Genomic DNA, 17,321 nt, shown 5'->3' with positions numbered 1-17,321 from the left:
GGTGTAGCAATTTTAATTTGTGGACGTTTCATTTCAGATGTGTTACGTCCCGTGGCTCTACCCTTCATTCGATCCCGGCAAAACCCTACATTTCAGCAGGATAATGCACGACCGTATGTTGCAGGTCCTGTACGGGCCTTTCTGGATACAGAAAATGTTCGACTGCTGCCCTGGCCAGCACATTCTCCAGCTCTCTCACCAATTCAAAACGCCTGGTCAATTGTAGCCGAGCAACTGGCTCGTCACAATACGCCAGTCACTACTCTTGATGAACGGTGGTACCGTGTAGAAGGTTCATGGGCAGCTGTACCTGTACACGCCATCCAAACTCTATTTGACTCAATGTCCAGGAGTCTAAAGGCCGTTATTACGGCTAGAGGTTGTTGTTGTGGGTACTGATTTCTCAGAATCTATGCACCCAAATTGCTTGAAAATGTAACTACATGTCAGTTCTAGTATAATATATTTGTCCAATGAATACCCGTGTATCATCTGCGTTTCTTCTTGGTGTAGCAATTTTAATGGCCAGTAGTGTAGTTGTGTGTGCACCAGCATTGGCTCTTTCGGCAGAGATGCCATAGATCGCTGTCGCCGCGCGGGGTAGCCGCACGGTCTTAGGCGTCCTGTCACGGTCCGCGAGGCTCCTCTCCCCCCCCCCCCCCCCCCCCCCGTCGGAGGTTCGAGTCCTCTCTTGGGCATGGGTGTGAGTGTTGCCCATAGCGTAAGTTAGTTTAACTTAGATTAAGTAGTGTGTAAGGTTAGGGACCGATGACCTAAGCAGTTTGGTCCCATAAGATCTTACCACAAATTTACAGTTTAGATCACCGGCCATCCTACTTTACAAAGCAGATAAGCCACCGAACGCCACGTTTTGTGAAAAGTCGTGAAGTCCAATCATTTAACGCCTAGTGGTATCGTCACTGCCCTATCTCTTTCCGTAGACGCCCACAACAGCAGATCGTTAAAATTCGACCAGTTTCGCCGCTCACGTGATACTGGTTCAGAGGCTCTGCTTAGTAATAATCTGCCCCTTGTCAAAATCTCTTATCTCAGGGAATATCCCCATTTGCAGCCCATACCTTCGCTAGGGTGTCCCCCGTCCGTGTGTGCTCCGTTTATGACAACTAAAGTCCTCATATCGTAAATGTCGTAGCGCAGAAGATACTCCAACTCCTGACCTCTACCCATCAGATTATCATGCCTTAGGTCGCTTAAATAAAGCCTTAAAGGGTCGACGATTCCCGTGGGACGAGTGTGTGCAGCAGGCACTTGCTTGCCTCAATGCACAAGGCGATTATGCGGGGCATATCGATTCTGGACTGTACGACTTTCGAACGGAATCTGTTTGATCGCCCCCTTATGTAAGTCAGATAGCGTTTCCATTCATTTATGGAGTAAACTTTTGTAGACCAAGGGGAGTATTTTCGGGGTATCAGCACTCAGGCCATTCGTCTTACTTACTCAGATAAAGTTTAAGGAGGAGTAAGTGGCTTACAGATTTTCTGCATATCAGGGGTTTTATTTCATCCAGTTAAATGCTCCATACGTCTGTGTTCCCCAAACTAATTATAGTGCCTCGTTGGCAATATGGATGCATCACCTCATATGTTTCTTGAGATAGTCAGGGCCTGCTATTCATGGACTCCAGTATGTGGCGTGACTCATGAACCCGGTCAACCTTTTCCCATTTCTTAAGCGTCAAATGTGCCCCAAAGCGAGTAGGCGGTTTTGGATTTTTCGGCCTCTCGCCGTTGTTGTTCACTAATACTAAATGGGCGAGAGATGACCGCATTTGGCCAGTCTATCTGCCTGTTGTTAGCCATCCACAAGACTCGACTACGAACCCTACTATCAGTACATCGTTGCCCGTGGCAACTGAGTCTTGCAGCGGTGGTTTTCCCTAACAGAGCTACTGATGACGCAGTCACGTGCGGCGTTGCGGAAAATCATGCACGATCTCAGATATGGAGTGCAATAAGGATCTGATACCCACGAACCTCACCTCGCTTGACACACTTGCTTGCAGTTGTCACGAAAATGAGCGGTCTCCTTCCATTTCATTATCTACGTCCACTTGAATGGCTCAAGAGCGCATATACAGCGTGTTACATATTCTTCAAATCAAAATTACACAGACCACAGAGGATACTACACTAATTATCCTACGGCTAGAAACGAATGGTAGGGAATGAATATTTCATGCGCTAGCAAGATCTGGATTGAGCAATACGTGTCTCACAAACTTCTGTAAATTTATTGAAGATCCAAATTTCCCAAAGATATACATAATCTCTTAAGGGACTATAGCTTAATTTTAGTGGTTTGATGCGAAGTGCTGCCTGCTATTTTTAAGTGAGTTTTGTGATTGGTTTTGAATTTGACATTCTCCGCAGGCAGTAGATTTTTGAAGATATGGCCACCATCATCTCTTACTCTTACCACTTATAAAGAAGGACTGCTGGTCACATGTAGCGGTCTGTTTCGTGATTTCGCTGTCGAAGTCCGCGTATGGAAGATGCTATTTTCACCGTAATGATACCGGGCGTGTTTCAGGAATCTCTAATAGCTTTCTCTCCTTCAGTCGCTTGATGTAGACAGAAGGCTCGAAACTTTCTTGCTGAATAGAATATTGCCTACAATGGCTTATTTTGAAGCTGTTGTAGCGTTTCAGTCCGGGTTTTTGCTGCTGTGCCTCAGACAGGGCAGGCAGGGTCCTCCGCGGGCTGGGTGCAGGATGAATAAGCCACCGCATTCGACGGATTGTGATTGCTTTTCACCAATTTGTGGGCACATTGCAAGCCTAATGTGGGACATGTTATTTCCCACTTCCCCTCTACGCACTGATCCACGTCAGCCGCGCATCATGTATCGCGCAGTGGTATTTAGCCATCGTTGTTCACTGATCATTTTCTTCACGTGGACACCACAGCCCTATATTTCTTAAAGGAGATTTTAGAGTCTTTCACCTCGGCAGTTTCCTCACAACTATTCATTTTATTACATCCTGTACGAGTAGCCTATTTCGGCCTTACAGGCCATTGTAAAGCGAAGTCCACCGAGAAATAGACAAAGGGTACAGAAGTATAAGTTTGGCTTACTGACATAGAAAAATAGTATTTCACAACAGACAGACTAAAATTGTACTTACAGGTGTCGATATGTTATACTTTTTTTCTGTATTGAGTTTCGATTCCCCCCGAAGGGGGCGGGCTGGCAGCAGCTTAGTATGCCGCTATGTAGCCTACAGACTTTGTTTTAAAAAGACGAAGATAATAAATAATAAAAACAGGCGATAAAATCGGAGACTTAAATGGTAACATGGGGAAAAAATCGTGGAACTTAAAACATAGAACAAAGGGATGATGATTCTAATAAAATACGTATGAAGCAGACAGGTAAGATAACAGATAGACAATTAAAAAAACACGGCGACAGTCTGGTCTCTGTTGGCAAAATACATAACATTCACACCCAACCACAGCATGGTTTCTATTCGCAACGCTTTGGAAAGACGAACAACACCGAACATTCACTTGAACACTGCACTAAAAAGTTGGCAAATATGACATACCACAGCCGAGAACAGGTGGGGGGAACTAGACAGATGATGGGAAAATAAAAAGGGGGGAAGAGGGAGCCCAGGGAAAGGACGGAGGAAAGGAGGGAGGGTGAGGATCAGAGTTGATAGGACGGATAAATGGAGGGAGAGGGGACCATCCGAGAGGGGGAGGTGAGGGAAGCCACCTTGGAAAAGGAGATGAAAGGTGTAGAGATGGAGGGTAGGGGGGACACAACAGTGAAGGCGTGGCAGGGGGCAGGGACGGGAGACGATAGGAGCAACCAGGGGGTGAGGGGAATCAGGGCGGCGGGAGGTGTATGCGGATATGTTCGAGGAATGGGAGCACATGGGGGAAAGGACTGAGGTCATAGAGGATCCGTGTGGGGGACTTCAGCTAGAAAGAAACATTGGTGACTGACGATAGCTTACATACAGAGTCAGAATAGTTACTGCAATACATGGCTCACCACAATGACATATAAGATTTTCTTATATTTTTATTTACGTAACAAAATACAAACGTAAAGATACATTAAGAAAAAGTAGCAAGAGTTGTTTGGTACAGCATCAGAATGATAAGTTGAAAAGAAAAAAATTATCACATTCAATCAAATTTTTCTGGGTTGTGACTGCATTGTCAACATATAAAACTGGCGACGTTTCGGTTCCTGTTGCACGTGACCTTCTCCAGGGAAGAAGGTCACTTGCAACAGTGACCGAAACGTCGGCAGTTTTATATGTTAGGCGCTTCAGTCCTGAGCCGCGCTGCTGCTGCGGTCGCAGGTTCGAATCCTGCCTCGGGCATGGATGTGTCTGATGTACTTAGGTTAGTTAGGTTTAAGTAGTTCTAAGTCTTGGTGACTGATGACATCAGATGTTAAGTCCCATAGTGCTTACAGCCATTTCAACCGTTTGAATTTTTATATGTTGACAATGCTGTCACAAGCCCAGACATTTTTTTATTGAATGTGACAATGGCTGCGGAAGCCTATATTTATAAACAGTAATCAGTTTATAATTTAGCATCATGACCTAAGACAATCGTTCAAAAAAGGGGCTACTAGCAGCTAATATGGTGAATGATGCATCAGGTGAAGAATATGTAACAGCCTAAAATATATGGAAGCCAATATTTAAAATATGAGAAGAGATACTTTGCCACAACAAAAATAAGTGCCAGAGTATTAATCGCTGTATACTATAAACAAGCACTGCCACATTTTTATTTACTTATTTAAAAGGTTCAGTTTTCTTGGAAACCTTATATTTTAGGTCGCTGTGCTTTTTAATCGATGTACCATTTCCCTTTTTCACTCCCCCCTTTTTTTATTCGCTAGTACTTATATAAGGTGTTCCTAGACCAATATATGAGAATAAGTTATGTTTTCTATAGATTATGTATTTTACGGACACATGTTGTACCCTGATACTTATTTTTGCTGTAGAGAACTACCTGTGTTCATATTTTAAATATTGACAACCGTATATTTTTGGCTTCAGTATAGATCAGTGGATTGGCAATGTGATAAGCAACTTGCAACACAGGATGACTGAACATCAATAAATCTGATGTCGATTCTCACGTGTTCTGACGAAACTGTAAACTCGAACAAAGAACTAATATTGCCTACGTTGACTACTACTACAAAGTGTCTCGCGTTAATATATCTGATATTCCACAAAGCGCACAATACAAGGCTGCGCAAATAAGCAAACATCTTCCCACAGGCAGAAAGACGCCGTCCATTTCTTCAGCAGCAGACGAAAAGTCTGGACTAAACAGATAGCACAACATCGCTTCAGCCAGGCTGTTGGCTGGCGCGTCTCAGACTTCAGGCGCCTTGCTTAAAACATGCCTTGTAATTCCAGACAGACAAATATAAGCACTTCCTTCATCTATGAATACATAACATCAGAGGTGCCTGCAGCAGAAGGCTTTCAACAGTAAGAGTGATACCATTTAGGCTGTTGTAATAATTCATGTCATCTGATGACGATGATAATTTCGATGAAAATTGGTAGCGAATAAAGGGTTATTCGAGAGAAACTCATGGTGGTAAACAAATACACTCCTGGAAATTGAAATAAGAACACCGTGAATTCATTGTCCCAGGAAGGGGAAACTTTATTGACACATTCCTGGGGTCAGATACATCACATGATCACACTGACAGAACCACAGGCACATAGACACAGGCAACAGAGCATGCACAATGTCGGCACTAGTACAGTGTATATCCACCTTTCGCAGCAATGCAGGCTGCTATTCTCCCATGGAGACGATCGTAGAGATGCTGGATGTAGTCCTGTGGAACGGCTTGCCATGTCATTTCCACCTGGCGCCTCAGTTGGACCAGCGTTCGTGCTGGACGTGCAGACCGCGTGAGACGACGCTTCATCCAGTCCCAAACATGCTCAATGGGGGACAGATCCGGAGATCTTGCTGGCCAGGGTAGTTGACTTACACCTTCTAGAGCACGTTGGGTGGCACGGGATACATGCGGACGTGCATTGTCCTGTTGGAACAGCAAGTTCCCTTGCCGGTCTAGGAATGGTAGAACGATGGGTTCGATGACGGTTTGGATGTACCGTGCACTATTCAGTGTCCCCTCGACGATCACCAGAGGTGTACGGCCAGTGTAGGAGATCGATCCCCACACCATGATGCCGGGTGTTGGCCCTGTGTGCCTCGGTCGTATGCAGTCCTGATTGTGGCGCTCACCTGCACGGCTCCAAACACGCATACGACCATCATTGGCACCAAGGCAGAAGCGACTCTCATCGCTGAAGACGACACGTCTCCATTCGTCCCTCCATTCACGCCTGTCGCGACACGACTGGAGGCGGGCTGCACGATGTTGGGGCGTGAGCGGAAGACGGCCTAACGGTGTGCGGGACCGTAGCCCAGCTTCATGGAGACGGTTGCGAATGGTCCTCGCCGATACCCCAGGAGCAACAGTGTCCCTAATTTGCTGGGAAGTGGCGGTGCGGTCCCCTACGGCACTGCGTAGGATCCTATGGTCTTGGCGTGCATCCGTGCGTCGCTGCGGTCCGGTCCCAGGTCGACGGTCACGTGCACCTTCCGCCGACCACTGGCGACAACATCGATGTACTGTGGAGACCTCACGCCCCACGTGTTGAGCAATTCGGCTGTACGTCCACCCGGCCTCCCGCATGCCCACTATACGCCGTCGCTCAAAGTCCGTCAACTGCACATACGGTTCACGTCCACGCTGTCGCGGCATGCTACCAGTGTTAAAGACTGCGATGGAGCTCCGTATGCCACGGCAAACTGGCTGACACTGACGGCGGCGGTGCACAAATGCTGTGCAGCTAGCGCCATTCGACGGTGAACATCGCGGTTCCTGGTGTGTCCGCTGTGCCGTGCGTGTGATTTTTGCTTGTACAGCCCTCTCGCAGTGTCCGGAGCAAGTATGGTGGGTCTGACACACCGGTGTCAGTGTGTTCTTTTTTCCATTTCCAGGAGTGTAAAAGGTGCTTTAAATATTTACGAACTGTGGGGCAGCATCCGCACAAAAATATATCTGTACACTATTGATTCTGCATGCTGCAATCACGATAGTGAATCCTCTGAAGCAATTGGAAGATGTTACTTAAATTCTCTACATTACTGTGAATCGATGTTGCTGGGTTCTCCCATCTTTGTGGAGTCACGCTGGCGTCGCACTGTGTCAAGTTGATCATTCATGCTGGCTTACCTGAAACAACAGGAAACACAGATTAAGCATGTGTTAGATGGTAAACAAGCACCGCCCTATGGGCAGTGAGTTAAGCCAGTAACCTGGCCACGAGCATGCTCCACAGACTTTACGTTTAGATTACTTTTATTACTATTAAAATCCGAGCATCTGTGGGATGTTCACTGTGTGTGTTTGTGATGGGATGCTATACTTGGGTGGGATTGGGGGTGTGGTGGGGGGGGGAGGAGGAGGGGATAGCGAGAGCGAAGGATAGCACAAGACTGTGACCCCACAGTCCGGCCCCACTCCTCTATAACTGAAAGCTGGAACCGCGCCGCGCCTATGGAATGAGGAAGTGCGTTTGTTTCTGTTGTGTAGGCACATGATGTCCCTATGTGCCTCGGTTTGTGTCTGTTCCTCTACCGTTGTAAATAAAAGTGACTCAATCTTTTATCGGCCCGGGATCGTTTGCTGAGGGAGATATTCTCGGTAATCTTGTAACGTGTTCATACGAATATAATAAGGAAGATTCTGAAAGTAGGGCGTAGGTTTTTCCCTTAAAATTGTGTCTACGCATCTTCTCGCCCTCTACACGACGGTTTAGGGCCTTTCTATCGGCTAATGAGCCTTCTAGGAATATCCAATGTTCCCACACTCATCTTTGTCTTCTCCGCCGTATTAGTTTTTATTGCCACGCTGTGCTGTCAATACTATCTGTCCAGCTTCATTTCTATTAGTATGGTTTCTGTAATTTTCTGTACACCCGTTTTCCTTACATCTTCGTTTCAGTTATAATTAAGCAATATAGAACATGCTGTGTATCATATAAATTAAATTTCAGAATACCATCATCGTATCTACGTAGGATCATTGCTCAATAGTGCTCAAGCGAGATGATTTTTTTGTGGCCTTACGTTCGTTGTACTTTTTTCCTGAAACATGAAAATCTTTTACGTTTGGTAGAGTCATATCATCACTTCCACGTACCCTAAACACAGAAAATCAGAAATTTCTCCAATGATTACCTTACGAGAATTTCTGCTTATAATGCTAATCCACATTGCTTGGCACGAAATATTCACGTAAAAGGCTACTATTTATTTGGGTCTTCATGACATGATTTAATGTTCAGTTCTTTGCCACTTTGCAGTGCCACTTCTTGTTAAATCATAATTTATTAAAACTATGTACCCAACTGGCCAAAAAAAAAATCACTTTATTCCAATCATAGCGAGCAACGTGTGCCCGGATCCCTCGAAACCTACACAGCTCGCGACGCAGTCCCAACATACAGACTAGGCCCCTCCAAACTTTTTACAAATCTCACCCACTCTGGCTCTCTAAAACGAATAACCATGATTTCAAATGTAAATTTTAATTGTTCTTAATTAAATACAATTATTTTTCTTAAACTCAACGGTAAAAAAATTCTCCAATGTGTGGGCATGGATTCACACATGCTTGCAATTCCTAAGATTTCCAGTGGACGCAAGTGACGCGTGGTGGTAATATCTTTGACATCTTCAAAGTCTCTGGGACGCAGGCTTCTAGGAGTTTAAGACGTTACTGTAGCGTCACGTGCTGTAGTTGGATTTTGTGCGATGAAGACCATATTTCTGTCCACATATGACGGAAGAACGGAAGGAAAGATGCGTAAATTTAAGTGACCCATCAACTACTAGGTCGTTACGGGCAGAGAAAAATCAGTCAGCTGTGGACTTTAGAAGGAACCATCCCAGCATTCATCAAACCTAAATCTTGATAATCGGACGGGTTTTGAACCACCGCCCTCTAGAATGCGAGTTCCAATGCTCACAAGTCGCTCGATGACTACACATGTTTGCTCACAGGAGCTGTTTTTATCGTGTAATTGATGTTTTCGCTCCAGAACAAAATGTTTGGATTATCGTTACGTCAACAATTGCGAGATACAAGAAAGATTAAACAAGTGTGAAGTGAAGCATCTCTGAAAAAGTAGAAACTGGATTTCATTAGTAGCAAGTTCATGTAAGCAGAAGTGCTGAGCCTTGTAAGTGCTTGTTAGAAGCCAGTGAGAACAGATGAGAGCTTTTATGTGGCAGTAGCGTGTAAATTCCAAAGCAAGCGCCTTATGGTTACACTACAAGGCGCCTGCTTTGGAATTTACACACAATATTACACGAAAATTGTGTAGATGGTTGTAAATTCAGAAGATGTGTGCCTCTTCTGTTGCCCCTTAAGTCATCTGGGATTCAGACGCAGCAGGGACTCAAACAACAAGAACCAAATACAAGCTGGGAGACGGAGCAAAAAGTGAGAGATCCCCTGTACATAACTTGTCGGCTCGTAAGTCCAGATACGGCTATCTTTCACGGCTAATTACTTCATCTGAAAAAGGCAAATCGTTGTGGCGCGTCTGGTCGCAGGTTGATAAACGCTGTAATTACTGAGGCTCATTAGCGTAGCTAAGCGGTCTGTCCTAACCCGCGTAGGCAGCGTGCAGGCTGCACTAGCGGTGGGGGAGGCGTAGCCACGTATCGGCCGGCAATCTCTGCCCTGATACGTATGGCATCAGATAGCACACGCGCCTGCGAAAACTTCATTTGAATACGCGCTCCGCTCTTCCTCCGCTTGAAAAGGCGAAGAATGTGGGAAACAGCGATGTGGAAATTTTATGGGAAACCAGAGTCTCATATTTACGTATAAAAACGACCTTTTGCAAAGACAGAAGAAGAAAAACATCAACACCTATCTGAAAGATAGAAAGGCAGGGACAGGGCCAGGAACAAATAAGGAAAAAATTAACCAACCATTCACGGAGGTTTTAAAGATGTAGTCTCTTTTTAACCCGAAGAAGGGAAAAGAGAAAAATTTAAAAATATCAATGAGAAGCTCAGAAACTCTAAGATGACAAGAAAAAAACACATATGCTGGAGAGGATGTAAATTCGAGAGCCACTTCTGTAATTCTTCATTTAGTTAATCTTTCCTTGTCTTTAGATCTCGGAAAGAAAAAAGGCCGTTGACTGCTCTCGTGGACTGCCACTCCCTTTCATAAACCTCCCTCCCTTCTACACACATGCTAGAAAATATATACAGAAACAAACAAAAGCACATCGGCTTAAGCAAAACAATTCCAATTGCAATTTCTTGATCAAATTACGATTATGGGCTAATTAAGAGGATCTTTTTTTCCAAGCAGATGTCTCGCAGTTTTTTTACATGTGGTTGGTTAGAGACTGACTTTTTTCATTATACTTTGTTAGGTAGTGAATTGGTCAGAACCCTTTTCCACCACAGAAATGACAGGCCAAGTGAAACTGAGTCCCTCATTATTTATGTAGGATCGTCACTATCCTTCCATTCCTCTGTTTCGGCACGAAATCACATCCATATTAATATGTCTGCAAATGAAATTCTTTGCAAAGTTTCCCAAATATTGGTTCAAAAATTCAAATGGCTCCGAGCACAATGCGACTTAACTCCTGAGGTCATAACTCCCCTAAAACTTAGAACTACTTAAACCTAACTAACCTAAGGACATCACACACATCCATGCCCGAGGCAGGATTCGATCCTGCGACCGTGGCGGTCCGCGGTTCCAGACTGAAGCTCCTAGAACCGCTCAGCCACCCCGGCCGGCCTAAAAATTGGTTTTCACTCTCCTTGTTGGTCACATTCATTGCAGGCTACTTTTCCACGTTTTGATATGTGCGCAGTTTTGCATTTCTGCACATTCAAAGAAAGTTGTCGATCTATTTCCACATGTAATCATGATCAAGATCTGATTGACTATTTGTGAAGTTTTTTTCCGTATAATAATTTATAACAGATAACATCATCATTTGCTGAAAGTGCCAGACATTAACATCAGTATTGTCTTCCAGCTCATTAATATGTACGCCTTTATACACGACAAAACGTTTTCGAGGTTTGTGATATATCACTCGATAATATTTTGCTATGGTAGCCGTTAATGGCACCACGCATTGTCCTCCTGAAAGCCACACGCGTCTCATCGAGTATATCTCTGTCTCTAGCATTTTGGGGCCTCCTTAGCGTAGATTTTCTTCAGGAGAAGTTCGGTACTTTTGAAGTAGTGACCAGATCCTTAAAGGTTTAAAATAAGAGTGTGTAATCCATATAAACTCATATCAATATCAGGTCAATTTCTGTTGCCGATTTGGGTATAAATATGCAGCAATATCCATTTTCGTGTGACTGCACGATTGCGGAACAATCACTGGAATCATTCATGTCCATAAAATAGCTTGAAGTATGCGTTCGGAGCCTTTTAAAACGGATCAGTCACATAAAACCAATCACAGCTAACGCAGTTGCCGGACTGAAATTCACTGAGAGGAACCTCAGAAAGTGTAGTTCACCGACATAGGAGTTTGCTTACAGAGCCAACGTTCGACCAGCACTTGAATACTGCTCGTTTGTTTGGGATCCGTACCATGTAGCATTAATACAGGAGATAAAAAAGATCCAAAGAAGAGCAGCGCGTTTCGTTGCAGGTTCATTCAGTTAGCACGAAAGCGTCACGGAGGTGCCCACCCAAACCCCAGTGACAGACGTTGCAAGAGAGGCGTTCTACGTCGCGCTGTGCTTGACTGTTAGTTCAGAAAATCAACCAGTGCCAGGTGTAGAAGTATGAAACCGGAATTTTCCTATAGATCATGCTAGCCGTCAGTGTAGAGCCCATGTGGCCGCATCTGCAGCGCCATCTGCTTCCTGTAACGGCTTCAGACGAATGTCAACACACAGTAACCCAAGTTCCATACATCGGTATCTGTTTCAAATGGGGAAACATGTCGAGCTTTGTGTCTACGAAGTACAATTTGCGGACAGCATAGGATTTCTGTTATCGTTTGAAGAAACCTGCTGCAGAATCGCATTAAATGCTTGTCGAAACTCTCGGCGGACATGCTCTTAGGAGGTTCAAAAATTCAAAAACGATGATTTTGACATGAGAAACGACTAGCGCGGGAAACCATCGAAAAAATTTTGAAGGCAACGAATTGCAGGCCTTAGTGGATGAAGATGATACTCATACTCAATAGGAAACGCGGAAAGCCGTTTCTCTTCGGTTGAAAGCTATTAGAATAGTGCAGAAAGTGGAAAAATGGGTTCCTCATGAAGTGAATGGAAGACAGGAAGAAAATCGGAAGACCGCTTGCAAATGCTGCTCGCCAGATACAAAAGAAAGTCGTTTCTCCATCGAATAGTGACAGATGATGAAATATATATATATATATATATATATATATATATATATATATATTTCATCATCTGTCATATATATATATATATATATATATATATATATATATATATATATATATATATATATATATATATTGAGAATCCTAAGCGTCGTAAATCATGGGTGAATCCAGGCGAACCATCGACAACGGAATACTAACTAAACCTGGGATTAATCAAAGTGCAGACAGGTTCATGATTGAAGACAGCACAAACAGAAGGTAGGACTGGTTAAGCACCGACCTTATGCAATCACATCGTTTTATCGATGGTCTCTGCCTACAGCTGCTTCCTCTCTTGAGACGTCAACTTTTCGGCCGAGGCTTGCGCTGTGTGGGACAATCACGAAGAAAATGTTCGCGATTCCCGCAACGAAAACACCTCTTACATTCAACATTACTTCTCTGTTCACCAGCAGCATTAGTCTGCACACGGAAGAGTTCAGGCCTGGGATCACCGCTCCTCGCGCTTGCCGCCAGAAAAATGTAACCCATTAATCCTGAGATCAGTGAAAATATTTGGATTATAATGAAATATAATCCACGACTGATCTTCAGGCTTTATACCTTCTAGCATACTTTCTATGAAATCCTCTGCTACAGAGCCGGCCGAAGTGGCCGTGCGGTTCTAGGCGCTGCAGTCTGGAACCGCGAGACCGCTACGGTCGCAGGTCAGAATCCTGCCTCGGGCATGGATGTGTGTGATGTCCTTAGGTTAGTTAGGTTTAACTAGTTCTAAGTTCTACGGGACTAATGACCTCAGAAGTTGAGTCCCATAGTGCTCAGAGCCATTTGAACCTTTGTTACGCCTAACGCAAGATAAAGGATGGCTACATGAATCTCTTCAGTGTACTGCTGGAGAGTTTCCATAGCGTTCTGATCACGGTAGAAATATTTACTCGCCTAATCTTACTTAATGTGGGGAGTAATCGTACCCTTAATAATAGTCATACGTAATTTGGACAGACTGCCTTTGTGACTTAATATCTGAGCAACAGTGGTTGCTCAGCAAACCTCTCATCACTGGGGTAAATCAACTGAAAGATGTTGAAACAGCTTACGGGAATTCAGCCAGGTAATATTTGCAGCGACCGCCGATGTTTCGGCTGGAGTAAAACCCGCCATTTTCAAGGCACAAACTGTTTGTGCCTTGAAAATGGCGGGGTGTTCTCCTGCCGAAAATATTACCTGGCTGAATTCCCGTAAGTTGTTTGAAAACTGGATGCGCCAGGAGAAACTCAGGTCTCAAATTGGGGAATGGTTTGGAGGGCAACACCCAGTGCACTAGCATGAGATTCTATGAGCACCAACAACCAAATGACTTCAACAACACGTGGCAACTCATCAACAGTCAGGATATTCAGTCCCTGGACTGTGGTGAATACTATGTTGGGGACCGTAGAAAAATGTTCTGAAGCAAGGTGATTTACTACCGAACTACCTTCGAATGGGACTGAATCATTCCGTTGCTCCAGAGGTGACGAATGTCTGTCTACTGCACCACGTTCCTCATGACACTTATCGACGTATACTGCAAGACCAAATCGCTTTAGCAAGAAGACATTGCTGTGTGTTTGGTGGGATCACAAGGGTGTCATCTATTATGAGCTGCGAAAACCTGGTGAAACCGTTAACACTGGTCACTACCAACAGCAAATGATAGATTTAAATCAAACGTTAAGTCAAAAAGGACGGGAATGTGGAAAAAGATAATAGACAGTCGTATTTCTCCATGATAACGCCCCATCACACACAGGGAAACGGTCAAGGGAAACGATGGAGGCGTTCACATGGGAAACTCCACGGCATGCGGCTTATTCTCCAGACATGGCTCCGTCCGATTATCACCCCTGGGACACCCTCTCGCTGAACAGTACTTCAATTCGTATCAAAATGTACGAGAATGGCTCGCTGACTGGTTCGCCTCAAAAGAAGAACTGTTTTTGTTGGCGTGGCATTCGTAGCCTGCCGGAGAGGTGGTAGAAATGTAGCAATAGAGATTATTTTGAATAAAATATTGTTCATCAGTTTCAAACAACAGACCTGTAATTACTGCAACCAAATTCCGGTTTCATACTCCCACACCTCGTGTATTGCTGCCTCCTACGTATACCTTGAAGCGAGGTTGGAGCTCACGGGGATTCTTATCAATAATCCTTAAAGCGTTTATTAACGTTTCTGCCGACAGCTACAGTATTTACATTATTCGACTAGTTTCGAACGTTAATAGGTTCATTTTCAAACCTGGTCCATTGAGTTTAATTTTTACTTGGTAAGAGGCATATGTGGATTGTGGCATTCATCCTGCAAACATTTGTAAAGCATGCATTTCCAATTTGATGTTTATTGTTAAGATCAGGCACTGTTAATGGGGCCGCAGTAGGCCTATCTTGAAAACGAAGCTGTGAACGTTCGGAACTAGTCGCTTAGTATAAATACTGTAACTGTTAAGCCAGCCGCTGTGGCCGAGCGGTTCTAGGCGCTTCAGTCCCGAACCGCGCTGCTGCTACGGTCACAGGTTCAAATCCTGCCTCGAGCATGAATGTGTGTGATGTCCTTAGGTTAGATAGGTTTAAGTAGTTCCAAGTCTAGGGGACTGATAACCTCGGATATTAAGTCCCATAGTGCCTAGAGCCATTTGAACCACTTTAGCAACTGTTAACTGAAAGCGATTGATGGAATTTTGAAAAAGTTGCTGGTCCTCTGTCAACGAAATTTTCAAACTGAAGAATTATTGATAATCATTCTCATAGGTAGATTCGCGATTGGAACAGGATAAGGGAGAAGTGAGACTGGTGCACAAAGTACACTCCGTCACACACTATAAAGTGGATTGCGGAGTATAGCTGCAGACATAGAAATGTTTCTATGGAACTGTATTCTAGTTTTAAGTTTCCTTTAATTTACGTCTATGGTCACAATCTTTTTTGTTTAACAGATTAGCGGTTTCGGTCTTTAATGACCATCATCAGATCTGTTTCATAAAAACCAAGTTCTAATGTTTTACGAAACAGATTTGATGATGGTCATTAAAGACAGAAACCGGTAATCTGTTAAAAAAAATATTGTGACCATAGACGTAAATTAAAGGAAACTTATTATATATACGGGTCACTGTGTTTTTTCGCGACGATGTCGCAGCTTGTGTATTCTAGTTTTCCATTTGAAAGAAAAACCCATATAAGGATATATGTTATTTTGTGAAAGCTGTTATTCAGTGAACGAAATAACACAGAACGGGGGACATGAGCCTAATGGAGGCGGGGAGTATGATCCGACGAACCGCGATTTTGTCGCTCTTCAAATGAAGCTAAGTGCCGGTACACCAACGGCTCATGAGGCGTGGAGGGTGAAGTTCAGGCTATGGGTGTTCCGTGGTGTTTCTGGGTTTTATTCTCGTACCACGAGCTACGCTCACTCGTACGGGTTACCATGAACATAAACCAGGATGTTTATTTCAACAGTCTTCACGACAAAGCGCTTCTTCCATATCTTCATGAAGAGTATGTTGTGAGACACTCCGCATTCAAAGACGACTGAGCCGTGCCATAGATCTGTTCACTGGCGTCACTACGTTTGCTCGCGCTCTCTGTCCGTGAGTGGCAGCAGCGGCGTTTATCGATAGCGAGTACTGTGGTACTATCTTTGGAGCGACCTCTAGCTTTCCATGCCGTGGTGTGTCGGGGAGGTCCGCACAGTCCCAGGACTCGCCGGGACAGCTGGAAATATATGCACTACCCGATGGAAGGACGGGGTCGCGAGAGTGGACGACCACGTTAACGACCGGATTCACCTAGTTTAAGTTGAATGGATCGTTAAATCTGAGTAGTGAAACCGCCACCATTGTGTGCGTGTCCGTCCGCCGAAGTGACGTCATGGTAACAAGCTTTTAGTTGGCGATTCATGCTGGGACGTATTGCTTGCCTGACTTGATTGAGAATGGCCGTTGGTTGCTCGTTCGGTCGGTCGTCTCAACGGACGTATATTTGATCTTCCGACAGCCTCTGCGTTCTCTGTGTTTGTGTCGACTTGTAATTCGTCTTTGTTGTTCCACAGTGACTGGTTTTAGTATTGTTTGAGTTGTTTGGGGTATTGTTTTCGCGGATCCGTGTGTATCTAGTGTGGTTTTGAATGAGCAGTCATTATAACGCTGTCTTAGTGCTGGATTCGTGGAGGCAGCCTGTTGTGATTTCCTCGCATTACTCTTGGGTTTGAAAATGTTCTCTTGTATAATGTTTGTCAAGAGTGTAGTCCGCCCGTCTCCCTGGTATGGGCTATTCCATCGTTGTATTGGGCATCGGACGTTAGGTAGATTTTGCGAGAGTGTTGGTGTTGCGTTTAAACTGTGACTGGTTTGAGCCGCCATCGAATTAAGTGAGTATAACTGTGGAACGCCAGTCTCACCTTACTTACGTTTGAGGGACTTTCCCAGGTCGACCCTTGGAGCACTGTCTGTGGATCACTTCCTTCTTATTTGGACAGATTATGTATATTGTTCAAAAAAGTAATATTTTGTTTCAATTATTCCTATCGCAGCCCTCAGCCGACAAGTTATTTGAATCTCTTCTTAATAAGGCCTTCAGCCGTCAACATAGTTTGTGTTACAGTCAATTCCTTTAAAATGATTGTTGAAAATTATTACCTTAAATAAAGTGTATGTGTTTACTGTGCAACCAGCGGTAACTTGTTAGGCCCTGTCCACACCTTTTCCTGCGTTCCGTAAGTCCCACATTTCAACAACAGCTGTGTTTAGAGATGTGCACGTCAAAGTTCCTTATACACTCCTGGAAATTGAAATAAGAACACCGTGAATTCA

The sequence above is a fragment of the Schistocerca gregaria genome, chromosome 6, assembly GCF_023897955.1.
Source record: "Schistocerca gregaria isolate iqSchGreg1 chromosome 6, iqSchGreg1.2, whole genome shotgun sequence".
In the NCBI taxonomy this organism is placed as follows: domain Eukaryota; kingdom Metazoa; phylum Arthropoda; class Insecta; order Orthoptera; family Acrididae; genus Schistocerca; species Schistocerca gregaria.
Note: the sequence above shows the minus strand (reverse complement) of the source record.